This window comes from Aquarana catesbeiana, linkage group LG06 (assembly GCF_042186555.1).
Source record: "Aquarana catesbeiana isolate 2022-GZ linkage group LG06, ASM4218655v1, whole genome shotgun sequence".
NCBI lineage: Eukaryota > Metazoa > Chordata > Amphibia > Anura > Ranidae > Aquarana > Aquarana catesbeiana.
In genome coordinates, this window is record NC_133329.1 from 262,269,143 (window position 1) to 262,285,443 (window position 16,301).

Consider the following 16,301-nt stretch of genomic DNA (forward strand, 5'->3'; position numbering starts at 1 on the left):
ATCTCTTAATCATTATAATTACAGTATATACTATTATTGTATTGTTATAGAATGTGCATGTGTGTTGGGGGGGGCGGTCAAAAATTTAGCTACTCTGAGTAACAAATATGCAGTACCTTTGCTTCATTCACAGCATGAATCCTAAAACAAAAACCTAAGTAGGCTTTTGAGAATGGTCCATTGTCAAAAAAATGATTAAATATGATTTACAAAGACATAAAAAATCCCAGTACACAATGTACATATTTTGGTCATTGTATTTCCTTTTTTTTTAAATGCAGAACTGTTTGTTTTTTTCACCTGAACATGACTCACATTAAGTTCTATCTATCAGCACTTACATAATACACAGCTCTGCAGCACATTACACGGAAGTGGGTGGAGAAGATTTCCTATTTACTACATTGCAGAATGCTCTCCTTATTGTTGGTATGTGTTTTTCTTGGATATATATCTTTGCTACGTTTAATTTTCTCTAACTTTAATGCATAGTGTAACATGTTACTTTTGTAAATTCAGAAATGCAGGAGTATAACACATGTCAGATGGACTCATTTGCATGCTCTGTGCAATTAATGTCAGAAGCTGAGATAACAGAAAGTGGTAAGCGGAATCACAATTCCTTCATAATGTTAAAACCTGATTTCCTTATATAATTGTAAGATTTATGTGGATACGGTACTTCCTTTTGAGGTTAACAGATTATTATGATAAATCATGACTACAAGAGCTTAAATGCTTTTATTAGGAGTTTGCAAGTTACTTCATAGTATAGGGCAGCAGCATTAAAAGAAATAGTTAGGATTTTTTTTTTTTAACCCTTCAGTATAGTTTGAGTGTACTGTCAATTTTAGGAGACCAGAAAAGCTAAACTTGAAAGATAAAGCAAAACGTTGTCTATGCAGCAATATACCCACAGTATTATGAAATTTCCTCTATGGCAAGCAAGATATTATCAGGGCTCCAAGGCGTCATTTAAATCATGAGAACACACCTATATATTCTAGGCACCAAAACATTTATTATTAATTACTTAATAATTCATTATTATTAGTAGTAATTATTATAAAATAATAATTGATATATCCAAAAAAACAAAATTCAAATATACGGTGCCAGTCACATACAAAGTTTATTACATAAACACACATAATAGAAACATGTAAAATGAAGGCTTTGATGTGGTCTTAACTCATCACATTATTGTCACATAAGTTTCATTCATAGATACTGTAAGTATCTTAAAATCTTTCTTCCATACATAGTGAGGAATCAATGTATGAAGACTCCACATCAGTTCCCATCAAATATCACTAATGCCGCGTACACGCAGTCGGATTTCCGATCGTGTGTATTGGAATCAAGCAGAAGAGCTGCACTGGCTATTGAACTTCATTTTTCTCGGCTCGTCGTACGTGTTGTAGGTCACCGCGTTCTTGAAGTTTGGAATTTCCAACAACATTTGTGTGACCGTGTCAATGCAAGACAAGTTTGAGTCAACATCCGTCGGAAATAAATCCAGGGTTTTGTTGTCGGAATATCCGATCGTGTGTACGCGGCATTAGGATCAACTGTCATGCCATCCAGCCGAATCCACAAAAATGTTTAAACGAAGACAAGGGTTTTAATTTTTGATCTACAAACTGTCAAATGTATTGTTCAATTTGTCCCAGATACCAGAAACAATTGGACAACCAGAAGGGTTTTTCATGCCCCTGTGGATCATAGGTAGTGTAGAGAAGAAGGGTACTTTGTAATTTTCCACAAATTATCTTTTCTTTTTTGACATCAAGCCATCCTCAAAAGCTTACTGAAGTTTTAGAATTTTGCCCCACATTGACTCTTGTGCACAGCAATAAGGCTAAACACAAAGATAAACATAAATCTTACATATGTATACCTACACAAATAGGATAATTTAAAGAGACTCTGTCATTAAAAAACTGCTGCAGGTAAAAAGACACTTCAATATCAGTGGCGGCTAGTGTTTCTTTTTTTTGGGGGGGGGGCGGAAAACAGGCTGTAGGCGGAGGCACTACCTCCAACGCTCGCTGTCTGCCGGTCGTTCCAGCACTTACCCCATCTAGGTGGTGGGCAGCGGCTCCGGTGTCCTCTCGCCATGCATTTCCGCTCTCCTCCTCCTAGGCGCTAGGTGTCCAATAGGATCGCCTGATGTCTTGGCCAATTGGGAAACGGGTCTCACAACCCACTTCCTGATTGGCGGGTGAAAATGTTAATTCGCTATTGTCACACAACTGAGTGGGATTGGGGCGCAGTGCTCTGGGCCCAGAGCCCACCATTTTTTTGAAGCCTATTAGCCTCTGACTCAAATCACGTGCTTCAATCTCCCCCCTCAATTGAAATCCATAGTGCGGCACCCTGTATGTAGATCAGGGGGCCGGATGCATGGATGGGGGGGCGGTGCACGTGCCCGAGCGCCCCTAATGGACGAGCCGCCACTATTCAATACTGTATTGTTACAGCCAAATGCCAGGATGTTTTCACAGGCAAAACTTCCTTATAGAGATGAACTTTACCTGTTCTTCTTGCCCCTGCATATGTCTACTAATCAGTAAAGCAGCCCATCATTGTGGGCCAATAGGAATGTGGGGGCTGCAAGCATTTGTGACCCAGAAGTCATAGATGCTTGTGAACAGCCACCTGGACAGGAACTGGTGTGCACCCCTATATGGGAACCGCCTGCATCCAGGGGCAACACATCTGTCCCTGTATGCATGTAACCACTTGGATGTGTGGATTCCAGAGTACAGCCACAGTCAGTCATTGGTTTGGACTGGCAGCTGTACACAAACACATGGGACTCCTCAGCGCAGATATACTGTATGTTGTATACTGAATTCTAGCATTTACATTCATTGTTTAGATTCTCCCATAAGCCCAATCATGTCAGGATCTGTTTCAAGTACCCCTAAAGTAGACAAACTTTTGATTTTGGGCTTAATACCACATTAATTTTTGCTTTTGTGTCTCGCTCTCTGCTTTTCCAGAAATCTGCTCAAAGTTGCAAGTTAAATAAAGTTTCATTTTTATTACAAAGTTTTTAGCTAAAGGGATGTAGATAGATGGTACTTCTCTTCTGTCTAAAAAAGCACATCTTGGTATTATGAAAGTAGACATTCCCTTGACTTTTGTTTTAACAAGAATGGAGTTTAATTTCAAATGTATAAAGCTACTAATAATGCTGCAAAGCAGGCCATTTCCCAGCATGTATTCTGATATCCACAGAAGAGAGGGGTGGAGTAACTTTCTTCAGGACCAGAAGTTTTAAAGGATAAGTTCACCTTTCTAAACATGTTACAGGTTACACCCATATTTAGGGTGTAGCATGAAACATGTTCAGCATCTGACCCCTCTCCGCCCTTGTGAAAGTGGACCAGGGGATCTCTTTCCCGCACTCACTGTCATAATTCAAAGAGAGCGTAGCTGTGCTCCACCCACACGGCCGCATGATTGATTTACAGAACACGGCAAAAATGTTTTTGTAGTATACATTATAGGATTGTAAAAGACTAAGGACATCTTTGGCTGCCTCAAGGAAAGTAGTAATGCATATATAGTTACATAGTTACATAGTAGGCGAGGTTGAAAAAAGACACAAGTCCATCAAGTCCAACCTATGTGTGATTATGTGTCAGTATTAAATTGTATATCGCTGTATGTTGCGTTCATTTAGGTGCTTATCTAATAGCTTCTTGAAACTATCGATGCTCCCCGCTGAGACCACGGCCTGTGGAAGGGAATTCCACATCCTTGCCGCTCTTACAGTAAAGAACCCTCTACGTAGTTTAAGGTTAAACCTCTTTTCTTCTAATTTTAATGAGTGGCCACGAGTCTTGTTAAACTCTCTTCTGCGAAAAAGTTTTATTTCTATTGTAGGGTCACCAGTACGGTATTTGTATATTGAAATCATATCCCCTCTCAAGCGTCTCTTCTCCAGAGAGAATAAGTTCAGTGCTCGCAACCTTTCCTTATAACTAAGATCCTCCAGACCCTTTATTACCTTTGTTGCCCTTTTTTGTACTCGCTTCATTTTCAGTACATCCTTCCTGAGGACTGGTGCCCAGAACTGGACAGCATACTCCAGGTGCGGCCAGACCAGAGTCTTGTAGAGTGGGAGAATTATCGTTTTATCTCTGGAGTTAATCCCCTTTTTAATGCATGCCAATATTCTGTTTGCTTTGTTAGCAGCAGATTGGCATTGCATGCTATTGCTGAGCCTGTCATCTACTAGAACCCCCAGGTCCTTTACCATCCTAGATTCCCCCAGAGGTTCTCCCCCCAGTGTATAGATTGCATTCATATTTTTGCCACCCAAATGCATTATTTTTCATTTTTCTACATTGAACCTCATCTGCCATGTGGTTGCCCACCCCATTAATTTGTTCAGATCTTTTTGCAAGATTTCCACATCCTGCGGAGAAGTTATTGCCCTGCTTAGCTTAGTATCGTCTGCAAATACAGGGATTGAAGAGCATTGCAGTGAACAGTGGGTGCGGCCAAATTGCAATAACAGTGGGAGGGAGTTTAAAGGGCATGGTGAAGTAAAGCAGTGAATGGTGTCAGTAGGGCAGTCGACTGTGTCAGTAGGGCGGTGGATGGTGTCAGCAGGGCAGAGGTTGGTGTCAGAAGGGCTATGGACAGTGTCAGTAGTTTTTGTTTTTTGATTATTTTTTACAACTTTATATTTTATTATTTTTTACAAAATTGTTTTTATTTTTTTTACAAATTCTCACTTTTGAGAGAGAAAGGGACTGAGTACAGATTACCCGGTCATTTTCTTTGCAGCCTCAGCTGCACTGGACAGTGAATGAATAGGAAGCTGTCTGTGCTGAGCGGCTTCCTGTTCATTCACAGACTGAAGCATAGCAAACACAGTTTGCTATGCTTCCGTTATGAATACAGACCATTCAGAACAGGAAGGGGCAGGTAAATGACATTTACTGGCCCCCCTCCCCCACTCTCCATTCTGAAACATTTCCTGCAGCAGCCGGTGGGAGAGGAGAGCAGGGGAGCTGTCATCGCAGCGAGGGGAGGGGGAGAACGGGGCAGCAAAAAGAAGAGGGAGCTAGACAGGAGGGGTGGCATTTACTAGAACCGATCCCTTGTATTTTCCAGCTGAATGAAGGTGGGAGGAAGAGGAGGAGAAGACAACATTCAACTGCTACAGATATTAAATGCAGGTGAACAGTTCTAGTAAATGCCGCCCCTCCTATCCAGATGTGACAGGGAGGCCACTTGGGGCCCCTGAAGCATGGGCAATGTTGCCATTGTGACCCCTGCGACCCCAAAGCTATGTCCATGGTCCACTCTGAATAATGTGTTCAGGTTTCAGGCAGACTGAAACCCGGACACATAATTCAAAACCCGGTGAATCCAAGATGGCAACCCTATGGGTAGTATGTTCAACAGAGGGGTGCAGAATGTATGATGGTGGGTAATATGTTCAGCAGAGGAGTGCAGAGTCCACAGGGCAGTGACATGCATACAACTGAAGCCGGATGCAGACATACAGCACCAGTACTATCCTGCCAGCCGACACAGCCACCTCTAACCCCCCCTTTCCCTCCAGACCTTCCCTGCCACCTTAACACCTGTTCAAAAGTCCTTCCTTCCGCGCCAACTTACCTTCCTACACACATCCCTCAGAATGAACCTCTGGACATGCATTCTTCCCATCGGCATCCCTGAACTTGGCCAATAATCTCCCATTCCACCAGCGGCCGGCAGTAGAGATGCTCCGTCTCCACCCCTGTAATCTTGCTGCAGCTAGCGATGGAGCACACTGATTGAGAGTGCTCGGGGAAGACAGAGTGGGTAGAATCCAGGCAGGCGGAAGGTTGGTTTACAGAGTGGCAGTGTATTGCCTAAGCAGAGGTGTATTTATTTAGCGGGACAGTTGGCAAGTATGTGAATAATGTTCACATTATAATTTCAGGTGGCCTGAAACCTGGACACATGGTGCAAAACCCAGGCTGTCTGGAAGAATCCCAGGCATTTGGCAACCCTATGCTCTAGCCTATGTTGATTATCGAGCCCTGACCTAAAACTAGCTATAGAATCCCAGACCAGAAGGGACAGGGTTAACTAAATTAACAGGAGCTGCATAAAAACTCTATTGCAATAAACAGGTTTGCCTTCTCTGATACAGCAAGGTGACCACTAGGGATGAGCCGAACACCCCCCGGTTCGGTTCACAGCAGAACATGCAAACAGGCAAAAAATTTGTTCGAACACGCAAACACTATTAAAGTCTATGGGACACGAACATGAAAAATCAAAAATGCTAATTTTAAAGGCTTATATGCAAATTAATGCCATAAAAAGTGTTTGGGGACCCGGGTCCTGCCCCAGGGGACATGTATCAATCCAAAAAAAAAGTTTTAAAAACGGCCGTTTTTTCAGGAGCAGTGATTTAATAATGCTTAAAGTGAAACAATAAAAATGAAATATTCCTTTAAATATCGTGCCCTTTGGGTCTGGTATGGATATTAAGGGGACCCCGCACCCAAATTAAAAAAAAAAATGGCGTGGATGTCCCCCAGGCACTATATACTCTGAACTGCAGTATATATACTATACGGCCTGCCCTATATACATACATACATATATATATATATATATATATATATATATATATATATATATATATATATATATAATTGGGCCTTAGGTGTTGGTGGTACCAGAACACTGTAAGCCCTCACAGTTACTCTTGGTGAGGGTAAGAATGGGCCCTACTGTGAAATACTATAACATAAATTGTAATTACATGCCCCTGTTAAACAGGGGCATAAAAATTGGGCCTTTGGTGGGGGTGGGGGTGGGAGTGGTGGTGGTACCAGAACACTGTAAGCCCTCACAATTAATTTTGTTGGACGCAGGAACGGGCCCTGCTGTGAAATTGTATATCAAGAATTGTAATTACATGCCTCTGTTAAACAGGGGCAGAAAAATTTGTCCTTTGGTGGGGGTGGTGGTGGGGGTGGTGGTGGTGGTGCCACAACACTGTAAGCCCTCACAGTTACTCATGTTGGGCGCAGAAATGGGTCCTGCTGTGAAATATTATATCAAGATTTGGAATTGCATACCCCTGTCAAACAGGGGCAGAAAAATTGGACCTTGGGTGGTGGTGATGGTGCCACAACACTGTAACCCCCCACAGATACTCTTGTTGGGTGCAGGAACGGGCCCTGCCTTGAAGTATTATATCAAAAAAATTAATTACATGCCCCTGTTAAACAGGGGCAGACAAATTGGGCCTTGGGTGGTGGTATCTGGATAAAGGGGGCCTTGAGAGATAAGGAAGTCCTCCTCTTCCTCCTGCTGTTCTGCCTCAAGTGCCCTGTCCATTATTCCATGAAGCGTGTGCTCCAACAGGAAGACTAGAGGGACAGTGTCACTGATGCATGCATTGTCGCTGCTCACCATCCTTGTGGCCTCCTCAAATGGTGACAGGACAGTGCATGCATCTGGGATCAGTAGCCATTGGCATGGCGAAAAGAAGCCAAGCTCCCTTGACCCTGTCCTGGTGCCATACTCGCACAGGTACTCATTGATGGCCCTCTTAGATTGTAAGCTCTAAGGAGCAGGGCCCTCTGATTCCTACTGTATCAAATTGTATTGTATTTGTACTGTCTACCCTCAAGTTGTAAAGCGCGGTCACATAAATCTTGTCGGAAATTCCGAACGTCAAGAACGCGGTGACGTACAACAAGTATGACGAGCCGAGAAAAATGAAGTTCAATAGCCAGTGCCACTCTTCTGATTGATTCCGAGCATGCGTTGAACTTTGTGCGTCGGAATTGTGTACACATGATCAGAATTTACGACAACGAATTTTGTTGTCGGAAAATTTGAGAACCAGATCTCAAATTTTGCGTGACGGAAATTCTGATGGAAAATGTCCAATGGAGCCTACACACGGTCGGAATTTCCGACAACAAGCTCCCATAGAACATTTTGCGTCGGAAAATCCTATCGTGTGTACGGGGCATAAGGGGGGCTGAGGGGGACTGCTGCACACTGAAGGTTTTTTAACTTAATACATAGAATGCATTAAGATAAAAAGCATTCTGCCTTTACAACCACCTTAATGCATTACCATTAAGGTAAAAAAACCTCTCACTAAAAGTTTGCTCCCCCCCCAAAATACTTACCCGAATCCTGCATCAACCCAGTGCTGTGCCCATGCGCAGCAGCACTGCTCTTTCTCCCTGGTCTCAGAGAACAGATTGATAGCAGTGGATGCCCTTGGCTCCTGCTGCTATCAATCAAATACAATGAGGAGGGAGTGAGGGGCAGGGCCAAGCTGTGCTGTGTGTGTCTATGGACACACACACAGCCCAGCTCAAGAGCAGGCCCACACGTATTGTGGAGGACACAGAAGAGGAGGAGCCGAGATCACCATCATATAACATTGTTTTTAATATTAGATTAAAAAAAAGGAGCATTTAGAATCACTCTACTGCTGCATACACATGATCGGAAATTCGGCCAGCAAAAGACCGATGAGAGCTTTTGGTCGGAAAATGCGACAGTGTGTATGCTCCATCAGACTTTTGCTGGCCAAATTCCAGCCAGCAAAAGATTGAGAGCATGTTCTCAATTTTTCGGTTGGAAAAAGTTCCGAACGAAAATTCCGATCGTCTGTAGCAATTCGGACACGCAAAATTCCTACACATGCTCGGAAACAATTCGACGCATGCTCGGAAGTATTTAACATCATTTTCTCTGCTCGTCATAGTGTTGTTCGTCACCGCGTTTTTGACGGTCGAAAGTTCAGCGAACTTTTGTGTGATCGTGTGTATGCAAGCCAAGCTTGAGCGGAATTCCGTCGGAAAAACCATCCAAGATTTTTCTGACGGAAAATCCACTTGTGTGTACGCGGCATAAAATGGAGACTCTTGGTCCATATACATCTCTTAGGCTCTGAGCGACATGGAGCAATGCTGCAGCGTCTTTTTTTTTTGCACAATTTTTTGGTGCGTTTTTTTAATGGCACTCCCTCCACTCCAAAAACATGCCAAGGAAACTCATGTACCAAATTATTGCACTGAGCCAGGCACGTTTGGAATTGCGTTTTTTGCCACGATTTTCATGTTTTTGTCGCACAACAGTTACGGCAAAATCGCAGTGTTTGGGGTGCCATTAAGGAATGATGGCAACACAACAGCGTCCCGCATATTACTGCAATTCTGGAATCTCAGGCAGAATTGCGCTAATCTGCCCGCAATTCCAAAACTCTCAGGTGTGCACAGGACCTTAGAATTGTTATTTCCCTCACTTTGCAGAGCTTTCCACTAACTTCCCGTTATATCTACAGGACAGAAAGCAAATCAAAATCTCCCCAGTGGGAACCAGAATGAAAAAATAAAACTGGCAGGGGTTTTACCCATTCCCTGATCCCTATATCTTTCGATTTGTGTACAACAATGATGATATACAACCAATCTTAGTTCTGGCCTGTAGTGTAACAGCGCTTTGAACATTGTTTTTAGCCTTTTTTGACTAAGCCACTCTGTATGCAAACACACATTATAGTCCACATGATGCAAAGAAGTAACAGATGCATGTTACCTGTAAACTCAGGACGAAGAGGAAAAGCCTGGAAGATTCTTTAACAGTTGAAATGTTTCTGATTTGTTTTTTTGGCAATTAGACATTGTCATGTACAGGCAATGCTAGATCAGGAATTTACCTTGCAAAATTTCTAGTAGAGAAATTTTGCATGTCTCTGCAGTCACACAGCTATGGAGGGGGAAATCAATTTCTATAAAATCACCATCTAACAGTGTGATTCCTAATGCCAGGGCACACTACGTTTTTTTTCATTCAACTCAGCGGGCTGAGCGAAAAAAACCTACAGATCACCATACTAACTCATGTTAATACAGCGATCTCCCCGCTGAGCTATTGTGTTCTGAAAGGGGATCTGAAAACCTGATAGGTGTTGCAATCCCTCTCCATTCTATCCAAAACTAAAAAAAATAGTTTTGCCTTTAATTATACTGTAAAGTGATACTAAAGGATTTTTTTTCAAATAACAAACATGTTATACTTACCTACTCTGTGCAATGGTTTTGCATAGAGAAGCCCCAATCCTTCTCTTTTCAAGTCCCCCGTCAGCACTCCAGGCCCCCCCCCCTCCCCCCTAGAGTGCCTCCATTGCAAGCCACTATGGACGCCCTTGTGCATGTTTGCTACCAAGCCCAGCCCTGTGTATCTATTGACACATAGAGCAGGGCTTAGCCCCTCCCCCTGCTGTGATCCACAATAGTGGGTGGCAATGGCTCTTACTGCTGTCGCTGAGCCAATGAGGAGCAGATGCCCAAGAGCCCAAGAGCGGGCTCGGTTATGTATTAGGGGGGCTGGAGTGGAAGCTGCACACAGAAGGTTTTTTTTACTTCCATTTATTTATTTATTACAGGTACTTAAATAGCACCATCAATTTGTGCAGTGCTTTACATATATAATGTACATTCACATCAGTCCCTGCCCTCAAGGAGCTTACAATCTAAGTTCCCTAAGTCATATTCATATATAAACGTACGTGGGCAAAGTTTAAGACAGGAGCCAATTAACCTACCAGCATGTCCTTTGGAGTGGGGGAGGAAACCAGTGAACCCAGAGGAAACTCATGCAAGCACAGGGTCCGGGAGAACATGCAAACTCCAGGCAGATAACACTGTGGTTGGGATTCAAATGGAAGACCCTAAAGCTGCTAGGCAGAAGCGCTAACCTTCTGCCTTTAGAACTAGTTTAAGTAATGCCATGGGATGCCTGCAGACCTCCATTTACCTCTATAATGAACACCTGCAGTGCAAAATATATTGGGCTCAGTTCTATATTTTATTCCTATACCCCATAGACAGCTGTTTGGTACTGCCCTTTTAAAGTCTTTGTGGGGACGCACAGTTCTGCACATCTCAACTACTCAAAACTGCTGAGTTTTGAGTAGTTGAGATTTGTGGAGTGATGGAGATTAAATTAGTTTATCTGTTATCTCTGGCATCTTTTCCCTTATTCAAAATGAGGATGCTGTTACCATCCGAATCTCAGACTGAGGCGTGGTTCTTGTATATAAATTTCAGTGAGTCAGCACGCATCCCCTGCCCCAGGACGACGTCATATTGTGACGAAATGTGTCGGAAGGTGAGAAGTGCTGACGTCACCGCGTTGTTTGTATCCCGAAAGGACAGGTATTTGTTTTTAGCCGGCCGACTTTTTTAAACCTGCTATATATCATCCTATTTGATATAAGTGCATTACGTTTAATCTATTAAAGTGAATGTAAACTCGATTTTTTTTTTGTTTTTTTTTTATGTCATAATGTAGAGTATAAGATTTCCTATCATTTGAGCCCAGTCTTGCCACAAAGAGTTAATCCAGCTCTGAGCAATCCTCTTTTATTGTTCAGTGAGATAAAACTTGACAAACTGAGAAAAACTTTGTCAAATCCTCCCCCTTGCTGTGAGTGACAGGTGATTTACATATCTGGTGCACTAGCCTAAGACATGCATTATTTTTTAATTTCCTCCCCCACTCCTTTCTTCAGCAGCTCTGCAAGGATTGGCTGTTCCACACCTCAGCATGATTTGGCATTCTGAAGTCATGTGGTTACTTTCCTGTCTTTTCACTGGATATTAGGGATCATAGCAGAAGTTCAGTGTAAGAAATACACAGGAGAAAATGCATATTGACAAGGGGAGTGTAGAGGTGGGCGGGGGGTCTATTGACATCACGACTCCACCCACCGAGCTCCAGACAACAGACCCGCCCACAGAATATGCAGTTTTTTGGGTCTAATAAGAGACAGAGGGGAGACATTTGACAGGTAAAGATACATGCAGGAGGCGTGTATATCCTTATAGATAACCCCTATGGCAGTAGTTTAGAAAGGATGACATTGGGTTCACATCCACTTTAAATGATTAGTTTGGTTTTACACTATGGTGAGTCTCTCTCTTCTCGGATCCACAATCATGGTGCCTGAGTGACGATCCTTATCCAGTGGAAAGTTTGTTTATCTAGCTACCTCTGTTCTGAAAGTCTATCTGTTCTGAGTGGTATCTCCCTGACATCCTGTGAGGAAAAGGCCCTGGCTGGGTATTAGTCACAAGCGATTCAGCTTGTGTAAGCTGGTGCAATGTATGTGGTGGTGGATACTCACTTTGTTTGTCAATGTGATCTGATACATCACAAGGAGAATTTACAATTACAATTAGTGGTTATGGTGCCATATGTCACCCATCAAGGTACTATACTCTTTGAATTATTTATGGACATTTATTATACAGCATAACTGGTTCGTGATTATATATAGCCTATTCATCATGGGTTGTATCTGTTGTGAGGAATTTGTTTCTCATTGTTTATTTTAGAGTGCAACTGCATTCCTTTATATATAATTAATGGCTGTGTGTTGAGTTATTTTGAGGGGACAGCAAAGTTACACTGTTATACAAGCTGTACACTCACTACTTTACATTGTAGCAAAGTATCATTTCTTCAGTGTTGTCACATGAAAAGATATAATAAAATACTTACAAAAATGTGAAAGGTGTACTCACTTTTGTGAGATACTGTACATATGGAAAATGTGAAGCAATTAGTAGTACTCTGCCCTAGGTTCTGGCCTATATAACCATTTACATGTTAAACCTAGGCCTACTGTAGATGGGATTATTTACGACTATTTCAAGAAACTGGTGTTTTAGAGTGATTTAAAAGTGGTAGATTTAAATACAGTTAATTAATTTTGCATGTTGTAGGCCTAAGGCTAAAGAACGTGTGTGCATTCAATGAAATACTTTTGCAATGAGTCATAGAAGTATACATGGAAAGTTTAAGCGGAAATTCTTGTTTTTCTTTTTACTGACAATGACACACTGCAAAAAACAAACATGTTCCTTATCTGCGGGGGGGAGATGTATGTGGAATAACACCCATGACTAAGCTTCTTTCCAGAACAGGAGGGTAAGGTCCTCCTGAGCAAGGTATGCTATGGTAAGGTAAGTTAGATAATGTCTTCTATAAAATGAAATGTTTTTCAGACTAAAAGGCTTTGACATATGAAGTTCTTGTTTCAAAGTCTTGTCTGTCTTTTTTACATACGAGAACAATATGAATCCTCTCTTATGTCCACTCCTAAAACTTTAAGAACTCAGAGTACCGGATTTACTGGCAGCCTTATTCCAGTCCCCTACTTAATTTAAACTATCATAGGGGATGACTAAAAGGGGGCATTTCAATATCCAATACCTGTGGCTTTTATTCTGAAGGAATCAACCCTTGTTCTGCAAATTCCTTCTTTCATGGTTTGCAAAATTGTTAACTCATCAGGTGGCACACACAAAAGCAAGCATGAAATCCAAAATTTACTTAATGGACATAACAAAATGTAGAAGAATTTCACATCCATGATCCAAGCAGGGGGACAAAAATACGCAATTTGCTCTCTCTGTATTCTCACAGTTTTTCACACTTTCTGTCAAGGGTGCTGAACCCTACAATGTGCCTAGGAGGACTTGTAGCAGTTGAACACATGGCCGCTGGTGTGCGCATTGCAATGTTTCCTTTTTTTTCACAAAACTTTATTGAACTATCACAAGTGACATTTCTATGGAATGCTATACATCTTCGTGGTGGCTCACATCACAGCTTTCTGCAATGAAAAAACGTATTGCATGCAGTGCTTTTTTTCTTCACACACCACAGCCACGCTGAGATGTGAACGGTGCCATAGGAAGCAGGGCAATTTCCCCTGCCTATGGGATGAGGCTGTGCTGGAAATAGCAGCCAGCCCTGCACCATCGCATCTGGTGCGCAGTGTCCCTGTAAGCAGCTTCCTCTTTTTACCTGCTTGCACACTTTTAACTGGGAAGGAGTCTGCTTCTTGCAGCAATTTTCTCCCAGACAGAAATGCTCTACCAAGCCAAAAGAGATTAAAACTGAACTCAAGACATAGTTAAAGTGACAATAAAGGTTCAGATTTTTTTTTCTTAATAACAAATATGTCATACTCACCTGTTCTGTGCAGTGGTTTTGCACAGAGCAGCCCCAATCCTCCTATTCTTGGGTCCCCCGCCAGTGCTCCTGGCTCCTCCCTCTTAACCAGTGCCCCCAATAGCAAGCCGCTTGTTATGAGGGCACTTGTGCATGCTTGTTCCTTATCTGCGGGGGAGATGTATGTGGAATAACACCCATGACTAAGCTTCTTTCCAGAACAGGAGGGTAAGGTCCTCCTGAGCAAGGTATGCTATGGTAAGGTAAGTTAGATAATGTCTTCTATAAAATGAAATGTTTTTCAGACTAAAAGGCTTTGACATATGAAGTTCTTGTTTCAAAGTCTTGTCTGTCTTTTTTACATACGAGAACAATATGAATCCTCTCTTATGTCCACTCCTAAAACTTTAAGAACTCAGAGTACCGGATTTACTGGCCCCATGTGGGCCCCATGTGTTCCTAAGACACACAGAGTCACGGCTCAGGCCCCAACCCCACTCTCTCATCATTGGCTCACTGGCTGTGATTGACAGCAGTAGGAGTCAATTGCGCCCATTGCTGTCTCAAACAAAGAGGAGAGAGAGTTGGGGACAGCCGAGTCTCTCATGCACATTGTTGGTTTGAAAAGGGCCCAGGTGAGTATTAGGGGAGGCTGTGGGGGGAGTAGCACACAGAAAGGTTTTTATCTTCATGCATAGAATGCATGAAGGTAAAAAACATTCAGCCTTTACAACCCCTTTAAACAACACCAATTAATGCAGTACCACATCCATTAAACATCAAAGAAGCCCAACTGAGCTTTGACAAGGCTACCTTTATACCTACCTCACTTATATACTTAATGATACATACGTGATTAAAACCTTTTATCTATATATGAATCAACCCATGAAATTAAGGACGAATTATACCTGTTCGAAAAGGGGAACAATCTAATTTATTTAAACTTACTATTGTACAGAAAAGAAACTTGTATTAATATGAGATTAGCAACTATAACATAAATGATTCAACTTTAAAAACAACAATGTTACCAATGATAATAAATATTGCTATAATGGTCATACCCATGCTATCAAGAGATTAATAAGGTATTAAGGCCAAATCCTATGATAGAAAAGGTTACAGGAAAGAAAAGAGACATAGAGATACATTGTATGGAGAAGTCTTACGTAACCATCCTTCATCTAGACCGTCAGCCGAAGAGCCCTAGCCTCTCCAGGTTTTTGGTTTTATATTGTTAGAACCCACTCCCACCAATCAGAACTTAGGGTCACCTCATTGGTTCAGAAGTGGCATTGAATCCTGATTGGCTACCCCTGAAGCCTAAAGTTCATTGGCTTACAGTTGCCTTCAATTCTGATTGGTTACATCTGAAGCTGTCCAGAAGTTCATGCTAAGATTTTAAGAGGTCCGGTGCCATTCTGTCTGAGAGCCTGATTACTTGTTTAACTATCATATATTAGCATTTCAAGGACTCGAGAGACACAATGTCTGCCAATACTCTTTGATTCAATTAACACCTGGGGACCTTCCCTGGTTCCATTCAGTGTACTGGAAAAACAACATTAGCTGTGTCCTTTAATGATATTAAAACATTTATATATATATATACCCATACATAAATATATATACACACACATATACACGTAGATATATATATATATATATATATATATATATATATACATATACATATATACACATACATACATACATACATCCTATGGGGCAAGGCAGTTTAATTGGAGTCCTTGCAATGGTCTGCTTGAATCTCATTGATATAAATAAGGAATTCAATATCTCCATCACAGCTTTCAGTTTAAATTAGCTAAGCTCGATAATTACTTCCTATTAGAGGCGAAAGTAAACACCACGATTATACAGATCATCATCTTACAGAGGACTGACTTGTCCTTTGTACTGGGTTCCCGGAGGCCATTATGGGGAAGCAGTGTCTGATTGGACATCAAGTTCTCCTGAGATATGGGCAACCATTTTGGACCCAGAGAGGCTTTTAATAGCTCCTGCTGGGTCAGTCTGGTGCACCTGCAATGTGGGAAGTATCTTGGCAGTGACAGTGCACACACTGGCTAGGGAAAGGTAGACCTAGTGCAGGGAAACATTCCTGCTGAGACTGGACACAGTAGAGACAGTCCAGAAAACCCCTGGGACTGCTGTAAATTGGAGATAAACCTGGACCAGCCTGCATTTGGTCTGACACATTTGTGCAGCCAGAATTGACAGCCCAGCACCCAATTGAAAGGTTACTTTAT

The 16,301-nt window shown here is 42.0% G+C and overlaps 1 protein-coding gene across 4 annotated transcripts in view; it reads left to right on the forward strand.

Moving 5' to 3' along the window:
• The first annotated feature begins 311 nt into the window (after positions 1-311).
• LOC141146742 (caspase-8-like) overlaps positions 312-16,301 on the forward strand; it is an 85,588-nt gene continuing 69,598 nt past the window's right edge. For 2 of the 4 annotated variants that reach the window (XM_073633260.1, XM_073633259.1), the window contains exons 1-2: positions 312-429; positions 520-603. The gene's annotated coding sequence lies outside the window, so the exon portion shown is untranslated. Of the gene's footprint in view, positions 430-519; positions 604-14,183; positions 14,289-16,301 lie in introns of those variants that run through there. The other 2 variants (XM_073633261.1, XM_073633262.1) reach the window with 2 other exon arrangements.